We start from the raw sequence: 10,403 nt of genomic DNA on the forward strand, positions 1-10,403 counted from the left end.
CTTTGAAAGGCTGGTCATAGCTCACATCAACATCATTATCCCAGAAACCCTAGACCCACTCCAATTTGCATAACGCCCCGACAGATCCACAGATGATACAATCTCTATTGCACTCTACACTGCCCTTTCCAACCTGGACAAAAGGAACACCTATGTGAGAATGCTATTCATTGACTACAGCTCAGCATTCAACACCATAGTGCCCTCAAAGCTCATCACTAAGATAAGGACCCTGGGGCTAAACACCTCCCTCTGCAACTGGATCCTGGACTTCCTGACAGGCCGCCGCCAGGTGGTAAGGGTAGGTAACCACACATCTGCCACACTGATCCTCAACATGGGGGCCCCTCAGGGGTGCATGCCCAGTTCCCTCCTGTATTCCCTGTTCACTCATGACTGCATGGCCAGGCACGACTCCAACACCATCATTAATTTTTCCGACGACACAACAGCCTGATCACCAACGAAGATGAGACAGCCTATAGGGAGGAGGTCAGAGACCTGGCCGTGTGCTGCCATCATAACAACCTCTCCCTCAACGTGATCAAGTCAAAGAAGATGATTGTGGACTACAGGAAATGGAGGACCGAGCACACCCCCATTCTCATCGACAGGGCTGTAATAGAGCAGGTTGAGAGCTTCAAGTTCCTTGGTGTCAACATCACCAACAAACTAACATGTTCCAAACACACCAAGACAGTCGTGAAGAGGGCACGGCAAAGCCTATTCCCCCTCAGTAGACTGAAAAAACTTGGCATGGGTTCTCAGATCAGTAATCTTCACTGTGTGTGCAGCTCGGTACGCGAGATGGTGCTGACGATGCTGCCTGAACTCTTCCCGATCAGCCTATTCTTGGTCACAAGTGCCATCACAATCGTGCTCTGGGTCTAGTACTTTATGTTTAGCCAGATTGATCGACAGATGAAGCTGTAGCAGAGCATGAGCACAGCCACGGCCACGAGGAAGATGCCCACGGTGCTCCAGGTGATGTAGGCGAGCACACCCCACGGCTGGATGAAGTGTACCCAGCAGTCATACACGGCCGAGCCCGGGCGGACCTCGCTCAGGGAGAAGTTAAAATACTGGGACATGCTCAGGGCAAGACTACACACCCAGGTGGCCCCGATCATCAAGTAGGAGCGCTGCGTGGGCTAGTGAAGGGTCTGCATCGGGTGACAGATGGCGATGTAGCGGTCCAGCGTCATCATCACCAACATGTAGGTGGACGCGAACATCCCTCGCACCTGCAGGTGCTTGATGATGCGACACAGGAAGTCAGGCCCACAGGAAGTCAGAGCTGTGGCAAAACCTGGAAAAAGGCCACTACCAAGTTCGCAAGGCTCAGGTGTTTCATTAACAGGTGTATGTGCAATGACTTCCGTCGGATCATGTACATGGCCAGCAGCACGCTCAGGTTACCCACCACAGCCACGACGAATGTCACGCTAAGCACCGTGATCACGATCTTGGCAACCTCCTCGTTCCGGCCAAACGGGTCGCTGGAATTCCCAGGGTCTTCCATCATCACCGGCTTGCCGGTGGGGTCGAAGCCTATCTTCAAATCGTCATCCATGAGGTTGAGTGAGCTCCGGAGAAGTGCATGGTTGTCCTGAACCCATCCGATCACCCGCTGCCACCTGGCTGCATTGAGAACCTGTGAGTTTGTTTTAAATTTAAGACATTTCTTAGAGTCTGTCGTCTACATAAACTCGCTCTTTCCGCACAGATCGTCAGATGTGTTGGCTTGGCAAAGATGTGGAGCACTTCATGGAATGAAACTGTATCTGTGCGCAGTCGCCACCAACCCTTTTTAAATAATTGTATACCCCAGAGACCGCCCCCACATTGCCAACCGCCTCTAAACATCCTTGGACACAAAAACAACAGCAGAGAGAAACAACATGTATGGAAAACATTATTGTTTGCATGGGTGGACCAAATCCCCTAGCTGACAAGGTAAAAATATGTCTTTCTGCCCCTGAACAAGGCAGTTAACCCTCTGTTCTCTGGTAGGCCGTCATTGTAAATAAAATTTGTTCTTAACTGACTTGCCTAGTTAAATTGAAAAAATATAAATCATGTCCAATTTTAAATTCATATTAACACCTCCTTCAGAATATGCTTTGGCAATATTTTGAGTGGAAAAGACTCCAGTGGTCAAACATAATTCATATATTCACCAAACATCTATTATTATTCTTTGTGGACTGAAACGTCACTGTTGTAGGCATGATACAGCTTGTGATATCTAGACTTGCACTGGCAAAACAATACGTTACATTAGCTACCTAAATGTGACCTGAGCTCCACTGAGGAGTAATAGAGAATGGGGACTTTTAACTTGAAAACGTACAGGACACCAGGCGGACACTTGGAAAATGTAGTCTCTTATGGTCAATCTTCCAATGATATGCCTACAAATACGTCACAATGCTGCAGACATCTTGATGAAACGATAGAAAGCACATGGTCGTTCCTGCTGCATTCACAGCCATATAAGGAGACATTTGAAAACAGAGCTTCAGAGATTCTGCTCATTTCCTGTTTGACGTTTCATCTTGGTTTCTCCTGTAGAATGAGTTCTGTGGCACGCACAGATAATATCTTTGCAGTTCTGGAAACGTTAGAATGTTTTATTTCCAAAGCTGTCAATTCTATGCATAGTCGAGCATCTTTTCGTGACAAAATATTGCGCTTAAAACGGGCACGTTTTTTTATCCAATAATGAAATAGCGCCCCTATAGATTTAACTGGTTAATTTGTCCCTAATTCCAAGTTTGTTCGTGTAGCACTCCTCACAGGCCATTTGGTGAAAATAATTTTTGTTGGTGAGATGAAACTGCCACAACTCTGAAAGGTATTATTGTACGTCAGAATTGCAACAAAAGATTTGTTCAAGCCTAAAATGTTAGTCCGTAATCGTAACATGGTGTTAGTATGTTCACACATTCAATTTCACGTTTATGTTTCATGCATGGATTTTCTTACGATCCCAAAAATGTACGTATGGAATTTATTACGATCCTAACGATATGTACGTTCAACCTTTTGTCAGCTATCCGGCTCCATACTTCAGCCTCAAACTGAACTGTCAAACCAAAGTGTTCTCATCCCTCGGCATCTAAACCTGACTGCTTACTGGACATCGTACCTTCAGCTTCATACATCAGACTCGGATTGTTCCTGTGCATGCCACACCATATTGACATGCAAAAAAGGTTATGTACTCAACGGCAAATGTTACTGGATATTAGCAAGAACTGGAACACACTGTTGTACACGTCAATTCAGAGCATCCCAAACATGTTCAATGGGTGACATGTCTGGTGAGTATGTAAGCCATGGAAGAACGGTGACATTTTCAGCTTGCAGGAATTGTGTACAGATCCTTTGCGATATGGGGCCGTGCATTATCATGCTGAAACATGAGGTGATGGCGGCAGATGAATGGCACGACAAAGGCTCTTGTCACGATATGCAATTGTGCATGTTGTCCGTAGTTTATGCCTTCCCATACCATAGCATACTGAAAATCCAAGATGGCGTAGCAGTCAGACTTCTTTGTCCTGTCGTGTCCCTTGTATATATCGTTTTGCATATTTTTCGTCGCATTTCCTTTAAAATATTTTGCTAAACCTCAACATCTAAATACTCTCCTGCAACCCGCATCACCCAATGTGGCGTGGATCTGCTTTTTTTCCCTAAAGTATTTATATTTACTTCGGATCTGGAATCCCTCAACTGAAGCTAGCCAGCTAACTATCAGCTATCAGTCAGCAAACCATTGCCAGCGGTCATCAGCAAACCTTCAGATCGGAAAGCTCTCGCCAGTTCGAACACCGTGACTCTAACCAGAGCATAACTGACCTGTTATTTTTATCCCCGGATTCCTACCGCAAACTGAACATTTTCATCTGGATCTTCACAACTAGCTAACCGCAATCCCGGTTGACTACTCCTGGCTAGCGTTTCCATCCCAGAGCAAGCACCAATTAGCTTGAAGCTAGCCCGGCCAGGGCTCCTGTGTGACCACCGAAGTATACTCCTGGGCTACAATATCCGGACTCCTTCTACAGCCGGTACAGGCATGGAACCCCGCAGATCCCCTACGACTGGAATACCCTCATAATCTGCCCGAGGACTCCAACAGGCACATCAGGCGCGACGCCCGCTGAAGGCCCATTGTGCTAACCAGCTAGGCCTGCTAGCTACCTAGAGCTACTTGGAACCCTACTAATTCCACGACTGGTCCATCGACGTCACCGTACGAAGAGGCAAAAACAGACTTATCAACAACAACCAGCTAGGGGCATGGAACCCCGCAGATCCCCTAATAATTTTGCACGCCCAATTTTTCAGTTTTTGATTTGTTAAAAAAGTTTGAAATATCCAATAAATGTCGTTCCACTTCATGATTGTGTCCCACTTGTTGTTGATTCTTCACAAAAAAATACAGTTTTATATCTTTATGTTTGAAGCCTGAAATGTGGCAAAAGGTCGCAAAGTTCAAGGGGGCCGAATACTTTCTCAAGGCACTGTATAAAGCTCTGGTCATAATGCCATGTACATTGGTTTATATACCTCACATTTCGTCATAAATGTCTCTCCTCCTCTCAGATACAATGGCAATATAGTTCACAAGCCTTCTCACATTGTATGCCACCTGTTAAACAATATACTACAAGCCCAAGGTCTCTCCCCTCCCTTGGTAGGGACAGAATGTCCTGTAAGGAACACAGTATTCCAGCCGGTCTGACGATAGCTCCATTTGTTTATACAAAGGAACAGAAAGTCATTGTTCTAATTCTTGACTAAAACTACACACCTTATATTCAGTATTATGCTTATAATAAGATTCATACATTCCTATATACATACATAGTAGTATTCTGTTAAGTTATAATTCTAAACTGAATGTATACATAATTTAGTCATTAGTCATAAAAATATCATAACATATCCACCGTATGACCAAATATTATACATCCAATCACACCTCTATTTTTATAAGAATGTTAAAAAACACATCTATTTTTATTAAAATATTAAAAAGCAAACATCTATTTTTATTAGAACTATCTCTTGTTATCCAAATACATCCTAACAAAGACCAACATATGTATTACATTGACTGTTCCAGGCCTACATCAGAATCATAACTCTTCTTATCAGGATATTTGTTATAATCTTCATCAAAGAAACAGTGTAAACATCAAAACAAGAAACAGACTAAAATCCCTAAACATCAAAATGGTCTCATCCAATTTAGGCTCCTCGTATGTGAAGGAACCGGATCCATCCGCTAGGTCTGGGGGCATGTATTCATCATTCCACTGGTCAGAGCTTGGAATTGGTCCATATCTCACCATTTGTTGTGTCATCGATTTCTCCAGAGTCCTAGAAATGAGACCTCTCACGCAATGAATAAGACAACAGCTGCACAAAACTAACACAGTCACACTGTTGAAAGTTGCCCACAGCACAGTTATCATGACATTTTTCCATTTTCCAAACATACTGTCAAACCAATTAGTCAGAGAAGTATCCACCCCAGAGTTTTCTGCCAAATCGTGAGCTAGGGTGGTTAAACCAGCCAGGGCCTTGGTCACTGATCTGTCCGGAGCTGTGTTATTTGGGATGAACGTACAGCACATTTTACCGAATATCACGCAGCCTCTCCCTTTTCTGGCAACAACATATCTAATATGATTCTGTTCTGCCAAGAAATCAGGCTGGTTGCTTCGGTCTGCTCGACCAATCCTTTTATTGCAACTCTAGTATAATTGATGAAGCGTTGTTGATTATAATATATATAATTAATCCAGTCCACATTCTTATTGAGAGAGAACCACCAGAAAATGCTTGACTCTAATCCAGCTAGGATCTGATGTATTGCTTTGAACTCGTCTGGCACCCCCCCCGTGGACCCCCAATATTTTCAATATATACTATATCGTCAAAAGACCCAGATGGAGTACTTATTTTCTCCCGTTTGGCCAACACCGTATCATAGTGTTGAATGAGGGTCAAAGGCATTCCCAAATGCACAAGAGTGCATAGGCCTGTCCAATTTGTAGGTAAATTTGGCCATAACGTCATTCCCCCACACAACCACCAGATGTCCGCCCTGGGCCTCTATATTTTACTGAAATCCCTAGAGCTCAGCCAGCCTGTCAGATCGCTCATAGTCTCATCAGTGGTAACATTATCTGTCCTATTGCAGGTGCTAACTTCCCCTACGTATCTTCCATAGGTGTTGTACCTGGCCACACAGTAATAATCTCCTCTTGCCACAGTAAAGGGTGGGAGCCTAGATCTAAGGGTACATGTGGGTACAAATAGTGCAGATCAGAGCATCTGGCATTATCTGGCATTCCTGCTTTCATGAGCAGCTTTACCATACAGGCCATACCCCTAAGTGAATTAACTCCATTAAGCGGAAAAGAGATAGTTGTCAACTGAGGTTTAGCTGTGGCACAGGCATAACATTCTTCTTTAGCTACTGATCTGGCCATATATTGAATCCATTCCAACCATATGTTGGAATCCTCAAACCCAGTCTCCACCTCTATCACTTCCTTAAGGTCTCTTGTCTGAACTATTCGTACTGGTCCTTGGCCCTGGGTGATTACACTAGGAATGTCCGTTGTGTTAGGCAGATTAACTGAACTCCGGCCGACCATAGCTTACCAGCTCTAACCTCTGCCACCTGGAACGGTACCATAGTATCAGTTGAAAACTGGTCGAAACCAACATACCATAACCCGAGATCCTGGGTCTTTACCGTTTTAATGGTAATTCGTACCTTTATTCAATATTTCCCCTGCTCGGGAACACAGTCAGAAACTCCCACCTTTACTAGACTCCATGTGCTCCCAAATTAGGTGTGTGGGTTTACATAGCCATCCCTCTCAGTGTGAGCTATGACCTGATTCCATGAATTACACAGTGATTTACACAAATACCTTCCATAGAGACCCATGGTGGTAACCATGCCCCTGTTTCTCCACTGAGCTGCAAATACATGGACAGTGTTAAAAGCATAAGCACTATCAGTATGTACCATAATGCATTTACCCTTTCCCAATTCACAAGCCCTGGTAAGGGCAACAATTTCAGCTTGTTGAGCAGAGTAATTCTTTGGTAAAGCTTCAGCTTCAAGCACCTCAGTGTGAGTCACTACTGCATAACCAGTAGCATTTGAACCATCTGGGTTCTTTCTGGAAGACCCATCAACAAACATAGTTATTTCAGCATCTGGCAAAGGCCAGATCAGTTAGATCTGGTCTGTGGAGAACTACTTTCTCCATCTCCGCTACACAATCATGGGCACACCCATCGGTGGCTATCGGAATTAGGGTGGAGGGGTTCAAAGGTAGTACATCGCTCAATTGTTAGATTTGGCATATTTAACAGAATATTCATACAAGACAAGTGTCTAGCTGGTGACATGTACGCCATTTTATGTTCTAATAACAAGATTGAGATGGCATGTGGTACCCTCAAAGTCAAATCATGGTAAAGTACTACAGAGGCTGAGTCCTCCACAGCCCGTCCTGCAGCAAACACAGGGGCATTGCTTGCGCCACCTGATCAAGACGGGAGGAATAATAGGCCACCGGCTTATTCTTCCCTCCGTGTCTGTAAGTCAACACTGATGTCATGAACCTCTCCCTGCAATCCACAGTCTGTGTGAATACACGGTCATACCTAGGGAATGCCAGAACAGTGTCTGATATCAATAGCTGTTTAATAGCCACAAACTGTTTCTCCGCTTCTCTTGTCCATACAATTTTGTCTTTTGCTGTCATAGCCTTACCATAGATCAAATCACTAAGTAACCCTGTATGCAATGGAAAGTGTGGGACCCACGCCCTACAATATTTAATCATTCCCAAGAAACTCATCTTCTGCTTTTTGTTAAGTGGTTTGGGTGCTTCTAGAATGGCTGTCTTTCTGGTTGAATTAAGTGTTCTCCCTTCCTGGGTTATGGTGTGTCCTAAATAGATAACTTGTTCCTGCCAGAGCTGTAACTTCCTCTTATTAACTTTGTGACCTTGGTCTGCTAGGAAGAGGAACAGAGCAAGAGTATCCGCTTTACAGGCCTCCTGTGAGGAATTTGACAGCAGAATATCATCAACATGTATTAATATTTGGCTCCCCCGGGGAGGGTCGAATTTTCCAAGATTCCTAGTAATTGCCTGACTATAGATTGTAGGACTTTCCAAATAACCTTGAGCCAAATGGCTATACGTCCATTTTTGGCCTAAAAAGGTGAACCCGAACCACCCCTGACTGTCTGGGTGTATCGGAATACTAAAGAAAGCATTAGCAAGGTCTATCACAGTAAAGTAAGCATTCTCAGACTTCACTTGGTTTAACAGAGTGTGCGGGTCTGGTACACAAGATGTTCTTGGTATCACACTGTTATTGACCCCCTGTAGGTCCATTACCATTCTCCAGTCAGTGCTAGTGCCTTCTTTACTGAAAAAGAGGAGAGTTACAGAACGCTTCATCCCCTTTCTCTGCTGTTCAAAAGTGGGTGTTAACCCTTTAACTGCTTCTGGCTTTAATGGGTACTGTTTTTGGTAAGGTATATAATTTGATTTTGGAACTACTTGCACCGGAGTTACTCCTTTAATTAAGCCTACATCAGCGGGACCCTGAGACCACAAATATTCGGGTATCTCTTTTAAATCATCCTCCTGTTCTATGGTTAACAGATACTCTGCCTCTCAGAAATCCCCCCCACTCTCACTCATGTGCACTGTGGGTGTACAGTTAGCTCTCCAGTTCAGTTTGCGTCTATCTGTCTGTGGACGTTCTATGTTGCAAACCTCCCTCCCCTGTTACCCAGTCTGTTAGCCTTTTCACCTTTGTCTGGGTAGGGACAGAATGTCCTGTAAGGAACAGAGTATTCCAGCCGGTCTGACGATTGCTCCATTCGTTTATACCAAGGAACAGAAAGTCAATGTTCTAATTCTTGACTAAAACTACACACCTTATTCAGTATTATGATTATAATAAGATTCCAACATTCCTACAGTAACAGTAGTATTCTGTTTAGTTAAATCAAAATCAAATCAAATCAAATTTCTTTACATAGCCCTTCGTACATCAGCTGATATCTCAAAGTGCTGTACAGAAACCCAGCCTAAAACCCCAAACAGCAAGCAATGCAGGTGTAGAAGCACGGTGGCTAGGAAAAACTCCCTAGAAAGGCCAAAACCTAGGAAGAAACCTAGAGGAACCAGGCTATGTGGGGTGGCCAGTCCTCTCCTGGCTGTGCCGGGTGAAGATTATAACAGAACATGGCCAAGATGTTAAAATGTTCATAAATGACCAGCATGGTCAAATAATAATAAGGCAGAACAGTTGAAACTGGAGCAGCAGCACGGCCAGGTGGACTGGGGACAGCAAGGTGTCATCATGTCAGGTAGTCCTGAGGCATGGTCCTAGGGCTCAGGTCCTCCGAGAGAGAGAAAGAAAGAGAGAAAGAGAGAATTAGAGAGAGCACACTTAAATTCACACAGGACACCGAATAGGACAGGAGAAGTACTCCAGATATAACAAACTGACCCTAGCCCCCCGACACATAAACTACTGCAGCATAAATACTGGAGGCTGAGACAGGAGGGGTCAGGAGACACTGTGGCCCCATCCGAGGACACCCCCGGATAGTTATAATTCTAAGCTGAATGTATACATCATTTAGTCATTATTCATAAAAATCTCATAACACTGCCCGATACAGTTGAAACCGGGATTAATCCGTGAAGAGCACACTTCTCCAGCGTGGCCATCGAAGGTGAGCATTTGGCCACTGAAGTTGGGACGATGCCAAACTGCAGTTAGGTCAAGACCCTGGAGAGGACGACGAGCTCGCAGATGAGCTTCCCTGAGACGGTTTCTGACAGTTTATTCGGTTGAGCAAATCCACAATTTCATCAGCTGTCCGGGTGGCTGGTCTCAGATGATCCCGCAGGTGAAAAAGCTGGATGTGAATGTGAATTCTGTAAAATTATGTTGGAGCCGGCTTATTGTAGAGAAATGAACATTACATTTTCTTGCAACAGATCTGGTGGACATTTCTGCAGTCATCATGCCAATTGCACGCTCCATTAAAACTTGAGACATCTGTGGCATTTTTTTTGTGGCCTTTTACAGTCCCCAGAACGAGGTACACCTGAGTAATGTTCATGCTGTTTAATTAGTGTCACGTCCGTCGTAAGGAAGAGACCAAGGCACAGCGTGGTAAGCGTACATTCTTAATTTATTAAAGAATGAAACACTGAAACAAACGAACAAAATAACCGAAAGAAACGTGCCGCTATACACATGCATGCTAACAGGCAACTACACATAGACAAGAACCCACAAATACCCTAGGAAAATGGCCACCT

General features: G+C 44.3%; 1 pseudogene; it reads right to left on the minus strand.

Moving 5' to 3' along the window:
• Nucleotides 1-779: 779 nt before the first annotated feature.
• On the minus strand, nucleotides 780-1,579 carry LOC139399218 (arg8-vasotocin receptor-like; annotated as a pseudogene).
• Between the last annotated feature and the right edge of the window lie 8,824 nt (nucleotides 1,580-10,403).

The sequence above is a fragment of the Oncorhynchus clarkii genome, unplaced genomic scaffold, assembly GCF_045791955.1.
Source record: "Oncorhynchus clarkii lewisi isolate Uvic-CL-2024 unplaced genomic scaffold, UVic_Ocla_1.0 unplaced_contig_319_pilon_pilon, whole genome shotgun sequence".
NCBI lineage: Eukaryota > Metazoa > Chordata > Actinopteri > Salmoniformes > Salmonidae > Oncorhynchus > Oncorhynchus clarkii.